Source organism: Schistocerca gregaria, chromosome 3 (genome assembly GCF_023897955.1).
Source record: "Schistocerca gregaria isolate iqSchGreg1 chromosome 3, iqSchGreg1.2, whole genome shotgun sequence".
In the NCBI taxonomy this organism is placed as follows: Eukaryota; Metazoa; Arthropoda; class Insecta; order Orthoptera; family Acrididae; genus Schistocerca; species Schistocerca gregaria.
The window spans coordinates 160,055,548-160,078,279 of record NC_064922.1 but is presented as its reverse complement, the minus strand read 5'-3'; the positions used below and the strand labels follow the sequence as shown (position 1 = coordinate 160,078,279).

The following is a 22,732-nucleotide window of genomic DNA, read 5'->3' as shown; positions in this document are numbered from 1 at the left end:
CCGGGACTCGAAACCGGGATCTCCTGCTTACATGGCATACGCTCTATCCATCTGAGCCACCGAGGACACAGAGGATAGCGCGATTGCAGGGATTTATCCCTGGCACGCCTGCCGCGAAACCCACATTCTCAACGTATTGTCCCGCACTACATTCGTAGTGACCCCGCCTATTATACTCATTACTCGCGGCGCGTTGCCGATTCCCGCAAGAGTTCGGTCACTTGCTGTGCATTCGCACAGAAGAAGATGGTCAAGTGGCCGGTGAGCCTTAACTATATATATATATATACCAAGATGGTATCTGATGTTTCCGACATGTCTTCTTCTTCTGTGCGGATGCACAACAAGTGACCGAACTCTTTCGGGAATCGGCAACGCGCCGCGAGTAATGAGTATAATGGGCGAGGGCACTACGAATGTAGTGCGGGACAATACGTTGAGAATGTGGGTTTCGCGGGAGGCGTGCCAGAGATAAATCCCTGCAGTCGCTCTATCCTCTGTGTCCTCGGTGGCTCAGATGGATAGAGCATCTGCCATGTAAGCAGGAGATCCCGGGTTCGAGTCCCGGGCGGGGCACACATTTTCACCAGTCCGCAGCTCGTGGTCTCGCCGTCCCGTTCTTGCTTCCCGAGCACGGGGTCCAGGGTTCGATTCCCGCCGGGGTCAGGGATTTTCACCTGCCTCGAGATGACTGGGTGTTTGTGTTGTCCTCATCATTATTCCTGAAAGTGGCGAAATTGGGCTGAGCGAAGCTTGGGAATTTGTCACGGTAGCTCAGCGTGCTCGGTCAGAGGGTTAGCTGCCCTCTGTAATAAAAAAACTGAGCTAATAGATCAACAACGAACTTAAACGGATGTCTTTCGACGTCCGCCCCGAGCAGATGCAACGAACGAAACCGAACAAAATGAGATGAAGAAGAAGAAGAAGAAGAAGAAGAAAAAAAAAGTTTGTAATTTCATTACTTTTGGCTGCCTGTCTCACCTAACTTTTCATTAGAGTTACCTCCTTTTCTTTTGGTATGAAGTACCGTGCGAGGCCTTCAGCCGTCTACTAGTTTAGTTTGTTTTAATTTTAAAATAAGGCCCGCAGCCGACTTAAACTAAGCTTTCAATATTGATTTGTTTAAAACTATTTTAAAAACGAGATTTGGCTCCAATTGAAATCTTTGTTAACCAGGCCTAACGCCTTGAATTGTTCAATGTTCGGTATGTGGCCTTTAGCAGAGCTTTTAGGTCAAATGTTTTTAAGTAAGGCCTTCAGCCGCGTGAATTCTTAAAGCAATTATAATAACTTGTGTTCAGGCTTTCAGTCGTATTGCTTTGAATCCTTTTATGGGCATGTGTGATTAAGTGTCATTAGGAAAATAAAGTTTGTGTGTTTTGCGCAACTAACAGCAACTGATCTTAGCCCCTTTTCACAAGCATAACCTGATTCGCTCTGTCCTGTGATTCCAGGTTTTGACTGCTTTTCACTTTTTTTCTTCAGTGTTCTTTGAAAAATACACTGCCTAATAAAGAAGGTGAAGCATCCAGAAGAGGAAGAGGAAACGAAATGGAACATTACAGGTTAGAGGGTACGTGACGTTATTTTCGTGACACTTAATCGAGTCAGATTTACAAAGACCTTCGCAGAATGAGCCCGCTTATCAGTATGACGTTGCACCTCCTCTGATATGGATGTATGCACTGATTCTACTGCGAATGATGTCGTAAATCCGTCGTGTCCTCTCCTGAGGCAAGATGGTCCACAAATGTTGTAACTGTAAAATGTAAACTTTCACGTCGGGAAATGTCACAGTTCATTAAATGTTCCGGGCTGTTATGCCGCGGTCGTATATATTTCACCTTATAACCCCACGGGGGACATTTTCAAGGGGGGTCGTAGCTTCTTTGAATGTCCACGCCCTGGCTGGCTACTGACCACAGCGAAATTCCGCTCCAGCGTGCTTCCGCCCAGTGGCATGACGTCACATGTTTTGAATGCACGCGCGCAATTGGCCGTTATCGACTGCCGTCGTCCGCTGTTGCTATCACCCCCGATGGAACCCAGATGTCTTTCAATTTCAAGCCTTCCTCCTTCCTACTGAAATTCCTGGAGTGTTGTATCTGGTCCTTGATATGCTGGATACTGACACTGGGGCGAAATTATTGGTATATCTGAACACTTCTTAAATAAAGAAATAATTAAGAGGCTTCCTGATACAGGTTGGCTGGCGGCTTTCCTAGGAGCTCTTTGCGGTGTGGGGCAGTAGCCATGTATATGAAAAACGATATCCCATTTGAGTCAGTTGATGTTTCAAAGTAATGCACTGAAAAGGTGTTTGAATGTTGTGCAGGTGTGGTTAAATTTAACGGAGCTAAACTTCTAACTGTTGTTATTTATAGATCCCCAGACTCCGATTTCACAACATTTTTGCTAAAGCTAGAAGAGGTTCTTGGTTCACTTTATAGGAAATACAAAAAGTTAGTTATATGTGGCGACTTCAGTATTAATTGTATAAGTGACTATGCAAGGAAGAGGATGCTGGTAGACCTCCGTAATTCACATAATCTTATGCAAACCGTATTCTTTCCAACGAGAGTGCAAGGGAACAGTAGAACAACCATAGACAACATTTCTGTTCATTCCTCATTTCTAGAAGGGCATTCTGTTCGCAAAAAGGTGAATGGCCTTTCAGACCATGATGCACAAATTTTAAATCTAAAAGATTTTTTTGCTGCAACACGTGTTAAATATAGTCATCAGCTGTTTAGGAAAGCTGATCCAGTTGCTGTAGAGACCTTTGTAAACCTTATCAAGGAACGAGAGTGGCAAGATGTTTATAGCGCTGATACAGTAGACGATAAATATAATGCTTTCCTCAAGACTTTTCTCGTGCTCTTTGAAAGTCGCTTTCCGTTAGAACGTTCAAAACAGGGTACTAGCACAAACAGGCAGCCTGGGTAGCTGACTAGAGGGATACGAATATCTTGTAGAACAAAGTGGCAATTATATCAAAACGTTAGAAACAGTCAAAATCTAAATGCAGCAGCCGTTTACAAACAGTATTGTAAGGTGCTTAAAATGTTATTAGGAAGGCAAAAAGTATGTGGTATGCAGATAGAATAGCTAAGTCGCAGGATAAAATTAAAACCGTATGGTCAGTCGTAAAGGAAGTGGCTGGTCTACAGAGACAGGTCGAGGATATAGAATCAGTGCGTAGTGGGAATGTCCGTGTTACTAATAAGTCGCATATATGTACAGTATTTAATAATCACTTTCTGAATATATCAGGTGAACTAAATAGAAACCTAGTCCCAACAGGGAATATATAGCGCTCTTAGAAAAAAGTGTTCCGAGACTGTTACCTGAAATGCTCCTCCATGATACTGACAAGAGGGAGATTGATTTAATAATTAAATCACTAAAGACCAAGAACTCTCGTGGATATGACAGGGGTATCTAGCCCAGTACTTAGCCATATCTGTAACTTTTCCTTTAGGAGTGGTCGGTTTCCTGACCCATTAAAGTACTCGGTAGTGAAGCTACTTTATGAAAAGGGAGACATTGATAATGTTGACAATTTTAGACCTATTTCTATGCCATCGGTGTTTGCTGAAGTTATCGAGAAGGTTGTATATTCAAGGTCACTGGAGCATTTAAATTCACATAATTTGCCGTCAAATGTTCAGTTTGGTTTTATAAATGGTTTAACAACTGAAAATGCTATATTCTCTTTTCTCTGTGAGGTTTTGGACGTATTAAATAAAAGGTTGCGAGCGCTAGGTGTTTTGTTTGATTTAACAAAGACTTTTGACTATGTTGACCATAAAATATTACTGCAGGAGTTGGACCATTATGGAGTAAGGGGAGTAGCTTACAGTTGGTTCGCCTCTTACTTTAAAAACAGAAAGCAGGAGGTAATTCTCCGCAACATTGAGAGTGGTAGTGATGTTCAGTCCCAATGGGGCAAAGTGGGGCGTTCCCCAAGGGTCGGTGCTGGGGCCACTGTTGTTTCTTATTTATATAAATGATATGCCTTTTAGTATTACAGGTGATTCAAAAATATTTCTGTTTGCTGATGACACCAGCTTGATAGTGATGGATCTTGTGTGTAATATTGAAACATTAGCAAATAATGTAGGTCATGAAATAAGTTCGTGGCTTGTGGAAAATACATTAATGCTAAATCATAGTAAGTCTCAATTTTTACAGTTTCTAACTCACAATTCAACAAGAACCGATATTTTGATTAGACAGAATGGGCATATTATAAGCGAGACGGAACAGTTCAAGTTCCTAGGCGTTGGGACAGATAGTAAGCTGTTGTGGAAAGCCCATGTCCAGGATCTTGTTCAGAAATTAAATACTGCTTTATTTACCATTAGAACAGTATCTGAAATAAGTGGCATTTCAACACAAAAAGTAGTCTACTTCGCACATTTTCATACGCTTATGTCGTATGGTATTATTTTTTGGGGTAATTCTTCTGATTCAAAAAGGGTATTTTTGGCTCAAAAACGGGCTGTTCGAGCTATATGTTGTGTAAGTTCGAGAACCTCTTGTCAACCCCTATTCAATAGTCTGGGGATTCTGACATTGCCCTCACAGTATATATTTTCTTTAATGTCATTTGTTGTTAGCAATATTAGTCTATTCCCAAGAGTTAGCAGCTTTTACTCAGTTAATACTAGGCAGAAATCCAATCTGCATGTGGAATGCACTTCCTTGACTCTTGGGCAGAAAGGAGTGCAGTATTCTGCTGCATCCACTTTCAATAAGCTACCACAAGAACTCAAAAATCCTAGCAGTAGCACAAACTCTTTTAAGTCTAAACTGAAGAGTTTCCTCATGGCTCACTCCTATTCTGTCGAGGAGCTCCTGGAAGATCTAAAAAATTTAGCAAATTCCTGTGTTACATTGTTGATTTTCTTTATTTAAACTTACTTGTCACCTGAATGTTTTTTTATATTTCATTTTATCTGTTTCTAATATCGTGTTATAATTTCATGTATTGACTTGTTCCATGACCATGGAGACTTCTCCTTTATTTGGTCCCAAGGAACAATAAATAAATAAATAAACTAATTAAATAAAAATTTGGGTCCAAACTGGTCCCACACGTACAAGGTGGCGCACGAAACGTGTTACCATTTTGTTTTGAATATAAACTTTATTGTCAATACAATCTGAAAGGAACATATACTACAATGAAGAGCCGTCCATGGAGATTTGTTCTAACTCAGCACATGCTCAATATGTCCACCATTTCGTTTCCTAACTTCCTTCAAACGATCACTGAAGTTAGTGAGTATCCTACGGCACATGTCTTCCGTAATTTCACTGTAAGCTTGAAGAATAAGTCTTCTGAGCTCCATTAAATCACGTGGACGTTTCGGGAAAATTTTTTCCTTTAGGCACCCCAAAGAAAAAAATCACATGGATTGAGGTTTGGACTGTTGGGGGGGGGGGGGGGGGTTAAAATGTTGTCCGTCATTGAAGCGATCTGGAAACCTGAGTGAAATGATCCGCACGTCGAAATGCTCGTGTAAAACCTCCAACACAGTGTTTGCAGTATGTGGCCTTGCTCCATCTTGCATGAACCACTGCGTGTTGAAGGGAAAGGCAGTAGCAAGAAGCTGTGGAATGAAGCTATTGCGAAGCATGCTCAAACAATGCTAGCTGTTAACAGTTTCTTCAAAGAAAAAGGGTCCAATAAGTCCATGACTGGAAATTGCTGCCCACGCTGTAATCCTCGGAGCATAATGTTGTTGTTCATGAAGCACTTGTATTCAGTGGCCCAAAATCGTACATTTTGTATGTTAACCACACCGTCTAAATGAAAATGCGCCTCATCTGAAAACCAAACGTTGTTGAGAGTTTCTTCCTTATCCTCCGCCCACTGAGCTAACAGCAGTCTCTGCTGCTTGTGTTTTCAGTGAACTTCTGTGCACAGGTCATCTTGTAGGGTACATATGGAGGTCACTTTTAAGAATGCGTTGAATGGAGGGTCTGGATATTCCCAGTTGCACTGCTGCCTTTCTACACCATTTCCCGGGACTTCTCTGTACAACAACTCGTACCGCTTCAATATTCTCCGGCGAACAAACAGGCTTAGGCCGAGGTCGCTTCGCTTCCACTACTGTTCCTACCTATACAAATTTATCGTATAACCTGTGGATGGTCTTCTTACAAGGGACCCATCGCGTGTTAAATTGTTGTTTTAAACACCTCTGAGTCACAACAAGGCTTTTCGTTTCATGAAAAAGTAACACAAATTACCGATCGCTGCTGCGTCGTCAGTCTTCCATTGTCAGCCATTGCTGCTCACTAGTCTCCTAGCGACAGTATCGTGAATTACACGTCATTTCATAACTCATTTGTTTTTACAAGCTCTGCTGGTACTGCTGTAGAGATCCCAGCGTGATATCTAGTGCGCGTCGTAAATTGTGAAAGAAACTATTGGTAACACACTTCGTGCGCCACCCTGTATATCGGGGACAGGTCTGGGGATCTTGTTGGCCACGGGGGTGTCTCACCACCTCGCAGACGGTTCATAGAGAGACGTTTCATGTGTGGATAGGCGCTGTCCTGTTGAAAAAGGGCGCCGTAATACAGTCACATGAAATGTAACACATGAGGACGCAGCATGTCCATGTCATTCGATTGCGCCGTATAGTTTCCTCACTCAGTACAGGTCGTGACCTGAAGTCACGTTCGTTGGCTCCCCAGACCATGGCGCAAGTAGGAACATCACTGTGTGTCTCCAAAGCACTGGAAGAATGAGACCTATCCTAAGGTCGCCGTCATACTCGTCGATAATAGTCATCTAGGGTAGTTCAGAACTGCGAGTCCTCGCTCAACACAACGCCGTTGATCAGCAGTCCGTGTTACATCGTTACGGCACCACTGCAAACTGAGATATCTGTGGTGTGGCGTTGGGGATACCTTACGCACGAGGCGTTATTTCCCTATTCCAGCTGCTGTTAGTCTCTGACCAGCGGTGTGGGATGACTCGGAATGTTGCAGTTAGTCCATTCCTTGTTCTGAGATGGCAGACACGTAGTTCAAGGAGACACGTCGTGCTTGGTGCATAAAACAGCGATCCTCCCTCATGATGGTCTGATGTACTTCATCGGAAACTTGACAACAAGTATGAACAGCCCAAAAATCTCAATGCTATACGATTTGACCAGCTGGCTAAATGGAGGCCCACAGTAAGGCTGTTTTCAAACTCTGTCTGGTGGTAATAACTCTGTCTCACTCGAATGGGCAGCATCTCCGTGTCATTCACAGCGACAACTCAACATCTAACGCAGTTCACGGCGCTTGTATACACTACCAGGCCTGGTAACAACACTAAACAAGAACAACACTAACGTATTCTGGTAGTGGTTATTCTTGTCACGAAGAACTGCAATTCTAATAATTTGCACACCTGCCGACGGTGTGTATTCGTACGAAAGTACACTACTGGCCATTAAAATTGATACACCATGAGCATGACGTGCTACAGACGCGAAATTTAACCGACGGGAAGAAGATGCTGTGATATGCAAATGATTAGCTTTTCAGAGCATTCACACAAGGCTCCGGTGGCGACAACTAGAACGTGCTGACATGACAGTTTCCAATCGATTTCTCATACACAAACAGCAGTTCACCGGCGTTGCCTGGTGAAACGTTGTTGTGATGCCTCGTGTAAGCAGGAGAAATGCGTACCATCACGTTTCCGATTTTGATAAAGGTCGGATTGTAGCCTATCGCGATTGCGGTTTATCGTATCGCGATATTGCTCAAAAAATGGTTCAAACGGCTCTGAGCACTATGGGACTTAACATCTATGGTCATCAGTCCCCTAGAACTTAGAACTACTTAAACCTAACTAACCTAAGGACACCACGCAACACCCAGCCATCACGAAGCAGAGAAAATCCCTGACCCCGCCGGGAATCGAACCCGGGAACCCGGGTGTGGGAAGCGAGAACGCTACCGCACGACCACGAGATGCGGGCACTTGCGATAATGCTGCCCGCGTTGGTCGGGATCCAATGATTGTTAGCAGAATATGGAATCGGTGGGTTCAAGAGGGTAATACGGAACGCCGTGCTGGATCCCAACGGCCTCGTATCACTAGCAGTCGACACGACAGGCATCTTATTCCCATGGCTGTAACGGATCGTGCAGCCACGTCTCGATCCCTGATTCAGCAGATGGGGACGTTTGGAAGACAGCAACCATCTGCACGAACAGTTCGACGACGTTTGCAGCAGCATGGGCATTAGCTCGGAGTCCGTGCCTGCGGTTACCCTTGACGCTGCATCACAGTCAGGAGCGCCTGCGATGGTGTACTCAACGACGAACCTGAGTGCACGAATGGCAAAACGTTATTTTTTCAGATGAACCCAGGTTATGTTTACAGCATCATGACGATCACATCCGTGTTTGGAGACATTGGAAGCGTGTATTCGTCATCTCCATACTGGCATATCACCCAGCGTGATGGTATGGGGTGCCATTGGTTACATGTCTCGGTCACCTCTTGTTCGCATTGAGGGCACACTTTGAGCAGTGGACGTTACATTACAGATGTGTTAACGACCCGTGGCTCTACCCTTCAATCGAACCCTGCGAAACCCTACATTTCAGCAGGATAACGCAAGACCACATGTTGCATGTCCTGTACGGGCCTTTCTAGATACAGAAAATGTTCGGCTGCTGCCGTGGCCAGGACATTCTCCAGACCTCTCACCAACTGAAAACGTCTGGTCAATGGTGGCCCAGCAACTGGCTCGTCACAATACGCCAGTCACTACTCCTGATGAACTGTGGTATCGTGTTGAAGCTGCATTGGCAGCTGTACCTGTACATGCCACCCAAGCTCTGTTTGACTCAATGCCCAGGCGGTATGACGGCCAGAGGTGATTGTTCTGGATACTGATTTCTCAGTATCCATGCACCCAAATTGCGTGAAAATGTAATCACATGTCAGTTCTAGTACAATATATTTGTCCAATGAATACCTGTATATTATCTGCATTTCTTCTTGGTGTAGCAATTTTAATGGCCTGTAGTGTACATTGACATCCAGCCATGTTTTCTCGGAGCTTCACGTTTCTATTCAGGCAGTGTAAATGTTCTATTTGAGACGGGTCTCCTAGTATTCTTATTTTTAGTTTAAGCCAGGGGTGATTCTCTATACGACTAGCGTTCAGTAAGTAATGCAATACTTTTTTTCTCGGCCTATTTCGGTTGGAAAAACGCAGTTTTTTTCTGGACATCATGGCCTATTCCTTTTTTAGGTGCTATAGTTTCCTGAGGCTCTGACAAGAGGCGGCGCTGTACGTATGTAGCCTTCAAAATGGCGTCGGCAATGGAGGGGCATTCCAAGCAGAGAGCTAAGTTCCTTTCGGCTGAAAACCAGAGTATCGCAGATATTTATTGGCGCTTGTACAATGTCTACAGAGACTTGGCAGAGAACAAAAGCATGAGTCGCTGCAATGACGTCTGTTGACAGCGTAACAACGCCGCTTAACCGGCCGCTGACTGTCCACAGCTGTGACTCCTGCAATGTTGGAACGTGCGTACACTTTCATTCGAGGTGATCGACGGATTAGAATCAAAGACTTTGCTGCTCAGCTGGACGTCTCTGCTGGGTGCGCTGACGCACTCGTCCACCAGTTGGAGTACTCCAAGGTGTCTGCCCATTAGGTTCCTCACCACCTAAGAGAAGACCATAAAAAGCAACGAATTGCGGATACTTGCGCATTACGGGGCTGAACGTGTCAATTTTTTTGCCGAACATCGTCACAGGCGATGAAATATCGGTTCATCACTTCGAACTGGAAACAAAATGGCAGTCCATGTTGTGGTGCCAACCAGCTCTCCTCCAAAGAATAAGTTCAAACCCGCAGTCTCAGCCTGTAAGATCATGACGACGGTCTTCTGGGGCTCTGAAGGGGTTAACCTGTTTGATGTCCTCCCGCAGGTGCAACTATCAACTCTGAAGTGTATCTGCTACTCTCAGGAAGTTGAAGAAACGACACAAGAATACAAACAAACTTGTCCGTCTCCACGACAACACAAGGCCTCACAAGGTCTGAGCACCTGAGAGGAACTCAGAAAAAATTCACTGGGCTGTTCTCCCTCATCCGTCCTACAGCCTTGACGTCGCACCTTCCGTGTTCCATCTGTTTGGCCCAATGAATGATGCACTTTGCTGGAAGCAGTAAGCGGATGATGGTGAGCTTACTAATGTAGCAAGACGTTGGCTCTGACGCCGACCAGCAGAGTGGTACCATGTTGGCATACAGGCCCTCAGAAGTAGTTTGCGTAAGGTCGACGCATTGAACGGAGAGTATGTTGAAAAACAGGATTTTGTATAGTAAAGAGTGGGCAAGAATATGGTGTATTGCGAATCGTGAATGAAGGATGCACTCCGCTGGAACCATGCTGCTAGAAAAAACATATAATGTATTACTTATTCCCCGGGCATGCAGTGTGTGATGTCCTTAGATTAGTTAGGTTTAAGTATTTCTAAGTTCTAGGGGACTGATGACCTCAGAGGTTAAGTCCCACAGTGCTCAGAGCCATTTGAACCATATTACTTATTGAACGCTCCTCGTATTATTGTTTGGTTTGTTTACTTCACTGTGGATCGCTGAGCTATCAAAATAGACGATTTTAGTAACGAAAAACGTCCAACTCAACCCGCCCTCATTTCGTGAGAGAACGTAGAGAGGTTTATTATTTAACCCTCCACGCTACACACACACACACACACACACACACACACACACACACACAGATTGAGGATCAGGATCTTTGCACCACTACTCCTTCTCTCCATAATCGTCAAGACCTTTTCAACCAGCAGGACGCCAATCGGCCTCTTTCTGTCCGAGCATCCCCGCTACGGCGTTGGGTTAGGGACCTAGGGCACAGAGTTGGCGAAAGAGAGATTGTTTGTATATTCATCACCAAAATTCTCTTTATCAACAAAGGCTATGTATGAGTAAATGAGCTGATGCTGTGTTTCAGTTCACGCACGGTCTGGGCTCGAAGGTTATCTACGCAGACCGCAAACGTTAGACGTACAATTTCTCCACTGCTTACGAAACCATATCGTCTGTAATGACATTGAAGTTAATGAAGCCATCAAGTTTCTCAAATGATTAAAAATAAAGACCTGTATCACTTACGAAACCAATTTTATTGCGTAAGCTTAGCACTATCTATGGCGTTACTTGGAGGTTTCGGGTCGCTTGCAACCCCGGCCTTGGTTTCCTTATCACACGAGAGTGAGAACCAGCGGCTGCAGTTGGCATCCGACGAACTGCCAGCACGTGAGACTACCTCACGTGCACACGTTATCCAGTGAGTGCGGTAGTTACCTGTTACGTTGCTAATACCAGGCAGTTGCTCCAGTATGCGAGAGTAAATTTATTTTTATTAGCTTTTAATCATTTCTCCTTACCTCTGGGAGCAGAAGCAGAAGGCTCATTCTGACTCCACAACGGCTCATAAAATACTGAGGTGTAAACCTTTTAAAAAAGCTCTTGGCAAAGGGAGATTTAGGGATATCAGGAAATCGAAGTCACAGAGAGTTGGTGTCCTGTGACGATGGTAGTGGTTGGCCGAGCTCTTTTTTCTCGGGAAAGCTTTATTTGACTTCTTCTTCTTCTACTACTACTACTACTACTACTACTACTACGTGATCAGGCCCAGTGGACCGCACGCATCTACAAGATTCCTCCTCCACTGTATTCTGTCCATTGGTGCTATCCTCCATCCGTTCACATCTATTGACACTTGGATTAAATCTTCATGGAGTCCATCCCTCCAACGCTTCTTGGGCCTCCCTGGCGGTCTCTTTCCTGTAGGTGTGAAATCCAGGAGCCTTCGAGGCCATCTGTGATCCTCCATCCGGGCCACATGGCCGGCCCACTGCATTCGTTTGGCTTTGACAGTTCCTGCTATGTTGCGCTGCTGGTATAGTTCCTCAAGCTCTTGGTTGTATCTAATCCTCCATTCCTCTGTATCTGCATCCAGAACCGGACCGAAGATCTTCCGCACTTTTCTCTCAAAAACAAGGAGCTTATGGAAGTACTGTTTCCGGATACTCCATGTCTCACAACCATATAGAACAACAGGCTGGATCTGGGTTTTGTACAGTCGAATCTTGAACTGTCTGCAGAGATATCTGGACCGAAGCAGTTGTGTTAGGCTGTGGTAAATCTGGCATTGATTTCGGCTTCACATGACGAGTTCTCAGTGAAAAGCGCCCCTAGGTATTTGAATTCTTGCACTCTCTTGTAGAACTGGTCTCCAACCTGCAGTGATTGTAGATGATCAGCAGTCTAAAAACGACCACGCGTCATAACGAGGTACTCTGTCTTGGCTTCGTTTATGTTTTTCCCCAATTTAACTTCTACATGGATTAAATTTCTTTCATTTGAAAGTTTGGGTTTTATGTGTGGAACAAATGTTCTTGATACACTCATTAACAATTGATGAATACCTTCGCTCGGTTTTGATTCTGGTGATATTTAAAGTAGCATATATTGACACCATTATGCCCATACAGAAAGCATGCCACTTTACAATATACTCTCTGCCAAATTTTAGACATAAACACTTTAGAAGTAAACAGTGTTCGCAGAAGACCACAATATAGTAAAAAAATATGCAAATTGCCACTTCCACAAATTACTTCTGGGTGTGCTTTTATTGTGAAGGAATATACGAAAACTATAGCCTACTGTTTTCAGATATTCTTTTCTTCGTATGCATTCCGCGTAGTGCGATGAAGCTATTACCCTGTTTCGAAATCAAACAACTTGAAATCTAATCAGTTATTTAAGCACGAAAATTGCTCACCGTAACATGATAACAAAAAACTCATTTCAGCCTCAAAAACTGATTGCATCGAGACAGGCATTTAAAACACCGTTCAGTTTTATTCATCGAATTAGGAGAAAGTTTTGGCACGAAAGGAGCTCATCCCGCGATTCTAAACTCGCATTCGTGCCTGGCATTCGGGCTGGATGTAATGAATGCCATATAACACCATATATACTCTACTCGTCGTAAAGAATGATCCTGATGTAAACTAACATATGCGCGGCGTCAGTCGTCCTGTTACGCCATTGGAAATAGACCCAAATTATCTATTAGATATTTTGTGTTTACTACCGCTAGCCGGCAGGAGTGGCCAAGCGGTTCTAGGCACTACAGTCTGGAACCGCGTGACCGAAACGGTCGCAGGTTCGAATCCTGCCTCGGGCATGGATGTGTGTGATGTCCTTAGGTTAGTTAGGTTTAAGTAGTTCTAAGTTCTAGGGGACTGATGAACTAAGATGTTAAGTCCCGTAGTGCTCAGAGCCATTTGAACCATTTTTTATGAAAGCCTAGTTTACCGGTGTTTCAGTGACAAGTGTAATGTGTGCGCGAAAAGAAAGACGCAATATGAGTAACCTGACAACTCCAGGAAAAACTAAAAACGTCAATCGCGTACTTTAGGAAAATATGACGATTTCGTTAAATTGATGTGTGATCAAAGGGACACGTACTTTTCTTCATTCGGCCGGTGGTGGCCGAGCGGTTCTAGGCGCTACAGTCTGGAACCGGGCGACCGCTACGGTCGCAGGTTCGAATCCTGCCTCGGGCATGGATGTCTTTGACGTCCTTAGTTTAGTTAGGTTTAAGTAGTTCTAAGTTCTAGGGGACTAATCATCTGAACAGTTAAGTTCCATAGTGCTCAGAGCCATTTGAACCATTTTGAACTTTTCTTCAGAAAGGAAGTGCCCACAGTAAATGAGGTACATCAACTGCAAACAATGAGATGACATCCACACTTTCAGAAGAATAACATTTGGTAAACCGAGAAAAGATAGCGGCTTTCAATTCGAAAGTAGAAATCGAAATAGCGCATTTACAGATAGAGAGGATATTACTTTATGGAGGAGTAGTTATCTCTGGAAGATTCAACAGTTCAGGTGCGAGAAACAGAAGATTTATTATCTCGTCGAAACATGGGTGAGCGCAGAAAATTTGAACAAAAAGGTTGGAATGACAAGACAGTCCCTGACAAGAGAGAAACTATTGTCACAGGTCTGTCACAGGGGTTAAAAAATCTAACTAGGAAAATAAAAAGGCTGAAAGAGATTTCGGAACTGCGGCCAGTCGTCGTGAACTTCACTCCATGGTGTTTCAACTGAACATCTGTTAGTCACCTTTAGGTGACTCACCGAGGACTGACGAAGGCGTTCTCCCTTCCGCCTTATGTAGCGCGCTGATAGTATTACCGCTCATGCGTTAGAGTCACGGCGACAGAAGGACTATCGCTGGAGGCTGTCATTGGAGTGTTCTGGCGTCTTCGTCTGGGGCAAATTTCGGAGATGAGGGGATTCCACGCATTATCCAGCACTATGGTTAATAACATACTTTGTAAAAACTACAGAGGAATAACCCTCATGAGTCATACAGCCAAGATTTTTGAAAGAATTTTACTAAATCGAATAAGTGAAAAGACAGAAAAGGAGCTGAGTGAAGGACAGCATGGGTTTAGGAAAGGAAGGAGCACGATCGACCTGATATTTTCTATCCGTCAACTGATGGAAAAACGTTGGGAGTATAACAAAAGGGTGATAATGGTTTTCTTAGACATAGAAAAGGCATATGACTCAGTTGACAGGGAAAGACTCTGGGAAGAACTGAAGAAGATAGATATAGAAGATGGATACATTAATGTTATAAAGACAATGTACAGAGGCCACAATTGTAGAATTAGAACACCATTGGGGAACTCTGAATACTTCGAAATAAGACAAGGACTTAAGCAAGGAAGTATTCTATCTCCTGCGTTTTTTAATGTTGTGATGGATGGAATGAATAGGGCAGTTAAAGATATAGAAAAAGAAAAAGACAAAAAGATGATTTTTGCAGATGATATGGTAATATGGGGTGATAAAGAGGTAGATGTACAGTTACAGCTTGATGCGTGGAAGGAAATAATGAAAAGGTATGGATTAAAAATAAATAAAGATAAGAGTGAAGTAATGGTATTTGGAAGAGAGAAAGGAATCAATGGAAATATTACCTTGAATGGAGAACCCCTCAAAGTGGTAGAAAGTTTCACTTATTTAGGGAGTGAAATATCTAGGGATGGAAGACTAACTAATGAAATTAATAGGTTACAGAAGGGAGGCAATTTCTACCAAACAATAAAACATCTGATTTGGAATAATGAGGTTTCAGAAAGAGCAAAACTCCTTATGTATAAGAATTATTACATCCCTATTGTCACCTATGGTGGAGAAACATGGACAATGAATGACAGAAAAGGACTGGAGCAGACTGCAAGCAGGGGAAATGAAATTTCTCAGAGCAGTTAAGGGGAAAACAAGAATGAACAGAGTAAGGAATGCAGGGATTAGAAAGGACCTCAAACAAGAAAGTATGAGAGAAGAAATTGAAAGAAAGAGATTAAGATGGTATGGGCATGTTAAGAGGATCCATGGGCAGAGACTCCCCAAAATTATGGAAGAACTAAAGATGGATGGGAGAAAACCTAGAGGGCGCCCAAGAACACGGTGGAAAATGGGAGTGAGAATATCTGTTGAAAGGAGAGGTGTGACCTGGCAGCAAGTGGAGGAAGAAAAGTGGTGGGAGGACCGAGCCAAATGGAGAGGACTCGTCAGCACCCAGACCCGGCAGTAGCTGGAGCGGGATTCGGATATAGATAGATGTTTAATAACAGACTGACGGAGTCGCCGTGGGCAGCCTCTTGTCTTCCACGGTGTCTAACTTCTTTATGGAAATTTTGGGGAAAGAGCACTTGAATTAGCGGTTCTTAACCCAATCGCGTTTTGGAGGTACGTGGTTGACACCTTCTACATCTACATCTACGTCCATACACCGCAAGCCACCTGACGGTGTGTGGCGAAGGTTACCTTGAGTAACTCTATCGGTTCTCCCTTCTATTCCAGTCTCGTATTGTTCGCGGAAAGACAGGTTGTCGGTATGCCTCTGTGTGCGCTCTAATCTCTCTGATTTTACCCTCATAGTTTCTCCACGAGATATATGTAGGAGGGAGCAATAGACTGCTTGACTCCTCGGTGAAGATATGTTCTCGAAACTTCAACAGAAGCCCGTACCGAGTAACTGAGCGTCTCTCTTGCAGTCTTCCAGTGAACTTTATCTATTATCTCCGTAACGCTTTCGCGATTACTAAATGATTTTGTAACGAAGCGCGCTGATTTCTGTTGGATCTCCTCTCTCTCTTCTATCAACCCTATCTGGTGCCCGTCCCCGGTAACTGAGAAAAAAAAAGTGGTCAGCGCGACAGAATGTCGATCTTACAGGCCCGGGTTCGATTCCCGGCTGGGTCGGAGATTTTCTCCACTCAGGGACTGGGTGTTGTGTTGTCATAATCACCATCATGTCATCCCCATCGACGAACAAGTCACCGAAGTGGCGTCAAATCGAAAGACTTGTACCCATCGACCGGCCTACCCGACGGGAGGCCCTCGTCACACTTACTTCGGAAGACTTCTCTCCATTGAGAATGACATGCTGCGTTCTGTTAGGTAGGAACTCTTCAATCCAGTCATACAATTGGTGTGATAGTCCATATGTTCTTACTTCCTTTATTAAACGACTGTGGGGAACTGTATCAAACCCCTTGCTAAAGTCAAGAAACACGGCATCTACCTTGGAATCCGTGTCTGAGTCTCGTGGACGAATAGCGCTAGCTGGATTTCACACGATCGTTTTTTTCGAAACCCATGCTGATTCCTACAGAGTAGATTTCTAGTCTCCAGAAAAGTCATTATACTCGAACATAATACGTGTTCCAAAATACTACAACTTCATAGTGAGACCCCAAGGGGAAGATAAATTAATGGAGTTTTTACATCATCTTCCGTCCTTTCATGAGAACATTCGGTTTACTATGGAATTAGAGAAAGATGGTTCTCTCCCATTTCCGGATGTTTCGGTTACGCGGAAGAGTGACTGCTCTCTGGGACATTCTGTTTATCGTAAGCCCACTCACACTGGTTTGTAGTTGCACTTTTCAAGTTGCCATCATACATCCCGAAACATGAGTGTGCTTAAAACCTTTGTACATAGGGCCCACACAGTGTCGGATGCAGATAGTTTACCTAAAGAGCCTGCACATTCAAGGACAGTGTTCAGAGGCAATGGATACTCGACCCGGAAAATTAACAGGACATTCTCTGCTAAAACCAAGAACAGGAAGTCTATAAAGAGGAGAACGCGTCAGCTAAGTCCGTAGCTTTTCTTCCGTTCGTTTTCTTTAAAATTGCAAGAATCCTTAGTATTGTTAAGGTGGAAGTGATTTTCTGCACATTGCCTAAGATTTCGGACCTGCTGGGATGAATGAAGCGTAACTTCTTATTGCGGGAGGCCAGTGTGGTATGACCTACATAGGACAAACAACATGCAAAGTGAAGAACGTTGCACAGAGCATAAACGTTGCAATTGGGGAGCATTGTATCTCCAACGGGTTTTCAGTGGGATATGACAAAACATTAATTTTGGTCGTAGCAACACATTTTTGGGACTCCATTATATAAAAAAAATTAAAAAAATCCGTTGAAATACGCATCGCGGAAAATGCGATGAAGTGTGACAGCGACTACCAGCTGGATAATGCTTCGCGACTTGCTCCAGGCGAAGACACCAGAACACTCCGATGGCTGCGGCGAGCTGATCTTCACAGTTCCAGCACCGAGGGCGCTGTCGACGGGCGGTATGATCCTTCTGTGGCAGGGACTCTGACACATGAGCGGCAATACAATCAGCGCGCTATATAACGCTGAACGGGGATCGTCTTTGCCAGTCTTCGATGGCTCACCTGAAGACCACAGGCGGATGTCCAGTTGAAATATCGCGGAGTGAAGTTTACGACGACCGGCCGCAATCCCGAAATCTATTTGAACATTTAATTAACCGAGAAATTAGATTTCATAGGAAAAAAAGCTAATTATTGCGCACGTAGGAAGTAACAGTCGTTTTGTGGAAGATGCTGAGTTAATTCTTGAATCAAAAAAGTCTGGACATTATCATGAACACATGAATGATCTTCCTAAAATGGTTCAAAGTTATTCTACCCAGTGCCCAAAAGCCCACCAATATTCAAGAAAGGTAGTAGGAGTAATCCAGTAAATTACAGGCCCATATCGTTAACGTCCATATGCAGAAGGATTTTAGAACATATATTGTGTTCGAACGTAATGAATTACCTCGAAGAAAACGGTCTATTGACACACAGTCAACATGCGTTTAGAAAACATCGTTCTTGTGAAACACAACTAGCTCTTTATTCGCATGAAGTGCTGAGAGCTATTGACAAGGGATTTCTGATCGATTCCGTATATCTGGATTTCCGGAAGGCTTTTGACACTGTATCACACAAGCGGCTCATAGTAAAATTGCGTGCTTATGGAATATCGTCCAAGTTATGTGACTGGATTTGCGATTTCCTGTCAGAGAGATCACAGTTCGTAGTAATTGACGGAAAGTCATCGAGTAAAACAGAAATGATTTCTGGCGTTCCCCAAGGTAGTGTTATACACCCTTTGCTGTTCCGTATCTATATAAACGATTTGGGAGACAATTTGAGCAACCGTCTTAGATTGTTTGCAGATGACGCTGTCGTTTAACTACTAATAAAGTAATCAGAAGATCAAAACAAACTGCAAAACTATTTAAAAGAAATATCGGAATGGTGCGAAAAGTGGCAGTTGACCTTAAATAATGAAAAGTGTGATTTCATCCACATGAGTGCTCAAATGAACGCGTTAAACTGCGGTTACACGATAAATTAGTCTAATCTGAAAGTCGTAAATTCAACTGAATACCTAGTATTCAATTACGAACAATTTAAATTGGAAGGAACACACAGAAATTGTTGTGGGGAAGGCTAACCAAAGACAACGTTTCATTGGCATCACACTTAGAAAATGTAACAGATCTACTAAGGAGACTGCCTACACTACGCTTGTCCGTCCTCTTTTAGAATACTGTTGCGCGGTATGGGTCCTTACCAGATAGGACTGACGGAGAACATCGAAAAAGTTCAAAGAAAGGCAGCACGTTTTGTATTATCGCGAAATATGGCAAAGAGTGTCACAGAAATGATACAGGGTTTGGGATGGACATCACAGAAAGAAAGGCGTTTTTCGTTGCGACAGAAGCTTCTCACAAAATTCCAGTCACCAACTTTCTCCTCTGAATGTGAAAATATTTTGTTGACACCGACTTACATAGCGAGGAACGATCACAAAGATAAAATAAGGGAAACCAGAGCTCGTTCGGAAAGATATAGGTGTTCATTCTTCCCGCGCGCTATACGAGATTGGAATAATATAGAATTGTGAAGGTAGTTCGATGAACCCCCTGCCAGACACTTAAATGTGATTTGCAGAGTATCCATGTAGATGTAGATGTAGATGTAGATGTCGTAGATCAGTATATCATTGATGAAAGGAGCAAGACTGCAGGTCACATAACCGTTAGGTTACCGCTGTACCACTGCAATTTTAAGCTCGTATAAGTTATTTGCAGCTAAGTTAAATGATAAGACCCAAAAAATATTACGACATTTGAGTTACCAGGGGTGCGCAAAGCTCTGTAGCATGTCACTGCCGAACGCTCGTGGCACACAGAACAATGTGTAATAAAAGAAGAAGACAAAATGTTGCACTTGGATGGTTTCATAGATTGTGAAGATGGCAGATCCCCAGATGAAACATCTTCTTCATTCTTCTTATTCGGGAATGGAGGGAGTCCAGAGGTTACACACAAATGAGGTGAGTAAACCTTAAGTGGATTCAGTATTTTATTATACAGCGAAATCTCCGAAATACGTTTTTAAAATCACACATTGCTTTCACAGATAATTTGTACTTTGTTAACGCATGTTTTTTTTAATGTGCTTTTTCTAAACTAAAATATAGTTTCCGCTTGGTCCCATAAATAGCGTATTACCAGAATATTTTTGTATACTAATTTACTCCTTTTAAAAATTAACGATGTTTCAAGCTTTATTATTTGTCTGTTGTTTGTCGATTTTTATTAAATATGTAAATGGTTCAAATGGCTCTGAGCACTATGGGACTTAACATCTGTGGTCATCAGTCCCCTAGAACTTAGAACTACTTAAACCTAACTAACCTAAAGACATCACACACATCTATGCCCGAGGCAGGATTCGAACTTGCGACCGTAGCGGTCACGCGGTTCCAGACTGAAGCGCCTAGAACCGCGAGACCACTCTGGCCGGCATTAATTATATCCAGATGTTATATTTGGTCTAATCTGCATCCGAATATTTTGTGTTAATACTTTTGACGTCAATGTTTTCAGTGTTCCAGCATTTTCAAATACCTATCTGGGAAGGTGGCAGGGGTCAAAAAGAAAAGGGGGGGGGGGGGAGCGAAACCAGATGGCAGTTGCAAGAGTCGAGGGGCATTAAAGGGAAGCAGTGGTTGGGAAGGGAGTGAGACAGGGTTGTAGCCTCTCCCCGATGCTATTGAATCTGTATATTGAGCAAGCAAGCAAGCAAGTTCGGAGTAGGAATTAAAATCCATGGAGAAGAAATAAAAACTTTGAGGTTCGCGATGACATTGTAATTTTGTCAGAGACAGCAAAGGACCTGGGAGAGCAGCTGAACGGAATGGACAGTGTCTTGAAAGGAGGATGAACATCAAAAAAGCAAAACGAAGGTAATGGAATGTAGTCGAATTAAGTCGGGTGATACCGAGGGTATTAGATTAGGAAATGAGTTTTGCTATTTGGGAGTAAATGAGTTTTGCTATTTGGGAGTAAATGAGTTTTGCTATTTGGGGAGCAAAATAACTGATGATGGTCGAATTAGAGAGGATATGAAATGTAGACTGGCAATGGCAAGGAAACCGTTTCTGAAGTAGAGAAATTTGTTAATATAGAGTATAGATTTAAGTGTCAGGAAGTCGTTTCTGAAAGTATTTGTATGGAGCGTGGCCAGGTATGGAAGTGAAACGTGGACGATAAATAGTTTGGACAAGAAGAAAATAAAAGCTTTCGAAATGTGGTGCTACAGAAAAATGCTGAAGGTTAGATGGGTATATCACATAAATAATGAGAAGGTATTGAATAGAACTTGGCAGAAGTTTGTGGCCCAACTTGACTAGAAGAAGGGATCGGTTGGTAAGACATGTTCTGAGGCATCAAGAGATCACCAATTTAGTATTGGAGGACAGCGTGGAGGATAAAAATCGTAGAGGGAGACCAAGGGATGAATACACTAAGCTGATTCAGAAGGATATAGGTTGCAGTAGGTACTGGGAGATGAAGAAGCTTGGACAGGATAGAGTAGCATGGAGAGCGGCATCAAACCAGTCTCTGGACTGAAGACCACCAACAACATTCGTTAAAAATGTTAAAATAAAGGAATAGGGATCGGATTAAGCAGAACATTACTAACAGTCAGTTTTGGACTCCCGAACATAAACAAATAAGCTTCCACAGGATTATCTGCACCTTTTCAATCACTAAGGGGTTGGCTGCGGCTTCCGTGTTTAAATTTGCGTTGTGCCTTTGAAACGTCCCCTTAGAACAATTTATACACGACTGTGCTTAAGCTGACACACAATATTTTTAGCGCAACGCAATCTGACTTCCAAAAATCCCTACGAAAGAATGGCCCTGACTAACATTAACCTATACGTTTCACAAATCACTTACCTCACAAAAATCTTTGTTACTCAAGGTACTGCAATACAGCGAGCGCCACTACTGCCAGCTGAATAAAAGATTCAAACTACTGAAGGCACTAACTACTGATAGGCATAGTTAGCAAATGAAAGATTTTAATACAGAACAAACAATGTATTTACCTTAATAGTTATAGTATATATATCAGTTCGTGACACCAATTCTTACAATTTTCAAAACTCCGCCATCTCTCTCCCTACGTCCACCACTGCTGGCGGCTCACCTCCAACTGCACAACGCTACGCGCTGTTAGCATCCAGCTGCCGCTGCCCAACACTACAATGGCGAGTATTACACCAATGCCAACCAGCCACAGACTGCACACGGCACAGCCAGTGATTTTCATACAGAGCGCTACGTGGCGGCGCCGTTACCAATAAAAAAATCTAAACAGCCTACTTACACGTTGGGTTATCTTTGCTGAGTGGTGTGTGTGCGCTATGCTGCTGCGTGAAACGTAACGTTATTTTTGTATGTAGCTATACACAGCTGAAGTTCCGCGGGAAATAAAAATCCCTCGAGGTAGTAGCAAATGCAGAAATACAAGAAGTGTAATGTTTACATCGGCGTTGTTCTTACGACGAATGGTCTGTATCAAATGGCTAGGACTTTCGCATGGGCTCTCTCTGTGTAGGGGTCTTAGAAACCTTTGCTGGTTAATTCACACTTGTGTCCACGTCGCACCACTGCTTGATCATGGTGCTGGAGGGCGTAAAGAGGAGGGCTAAAAAAGCAAAAGCGCACTTCGCTGCTTCGGATCGCCTTGAAATTTCGTGAATGACTTTGGACGGTCCTTCGTGGTTCCACACTGTATATCAGAGCAAAAATGACGGTCGCACAGCGCTGCAAAACGGAGCGATCTCATTCAGTGGGGTTGCTATCCCACGATATCCTTAGAGAAGGGTTGAAGCGTCCGCGTGTTGTCCGCAGTGTCAAGGACCATCAAGAACGTTGTCCTGGTACTCATCAA

The 22,732-nt window shown here is 43.4% G+C and overlaps 1 non-coding gene across 1 annotated transcript; it reads left to right on the top strand.

Moving 5' to 3' along the window:
- The first annotated feature begins 502 nt into the window (after nt 1-502).
- Nucleotides 503-576, top strand: Trnat-ugu (transfer RNA threonine (anticodon UGU)). Its single transcript has one exon. It is a non-coding gene; the product is annotated as a tRNA-Thr (tRNA).
- Nucleotides 577-22,732: the final 22,156 nt, after the last annotated feature.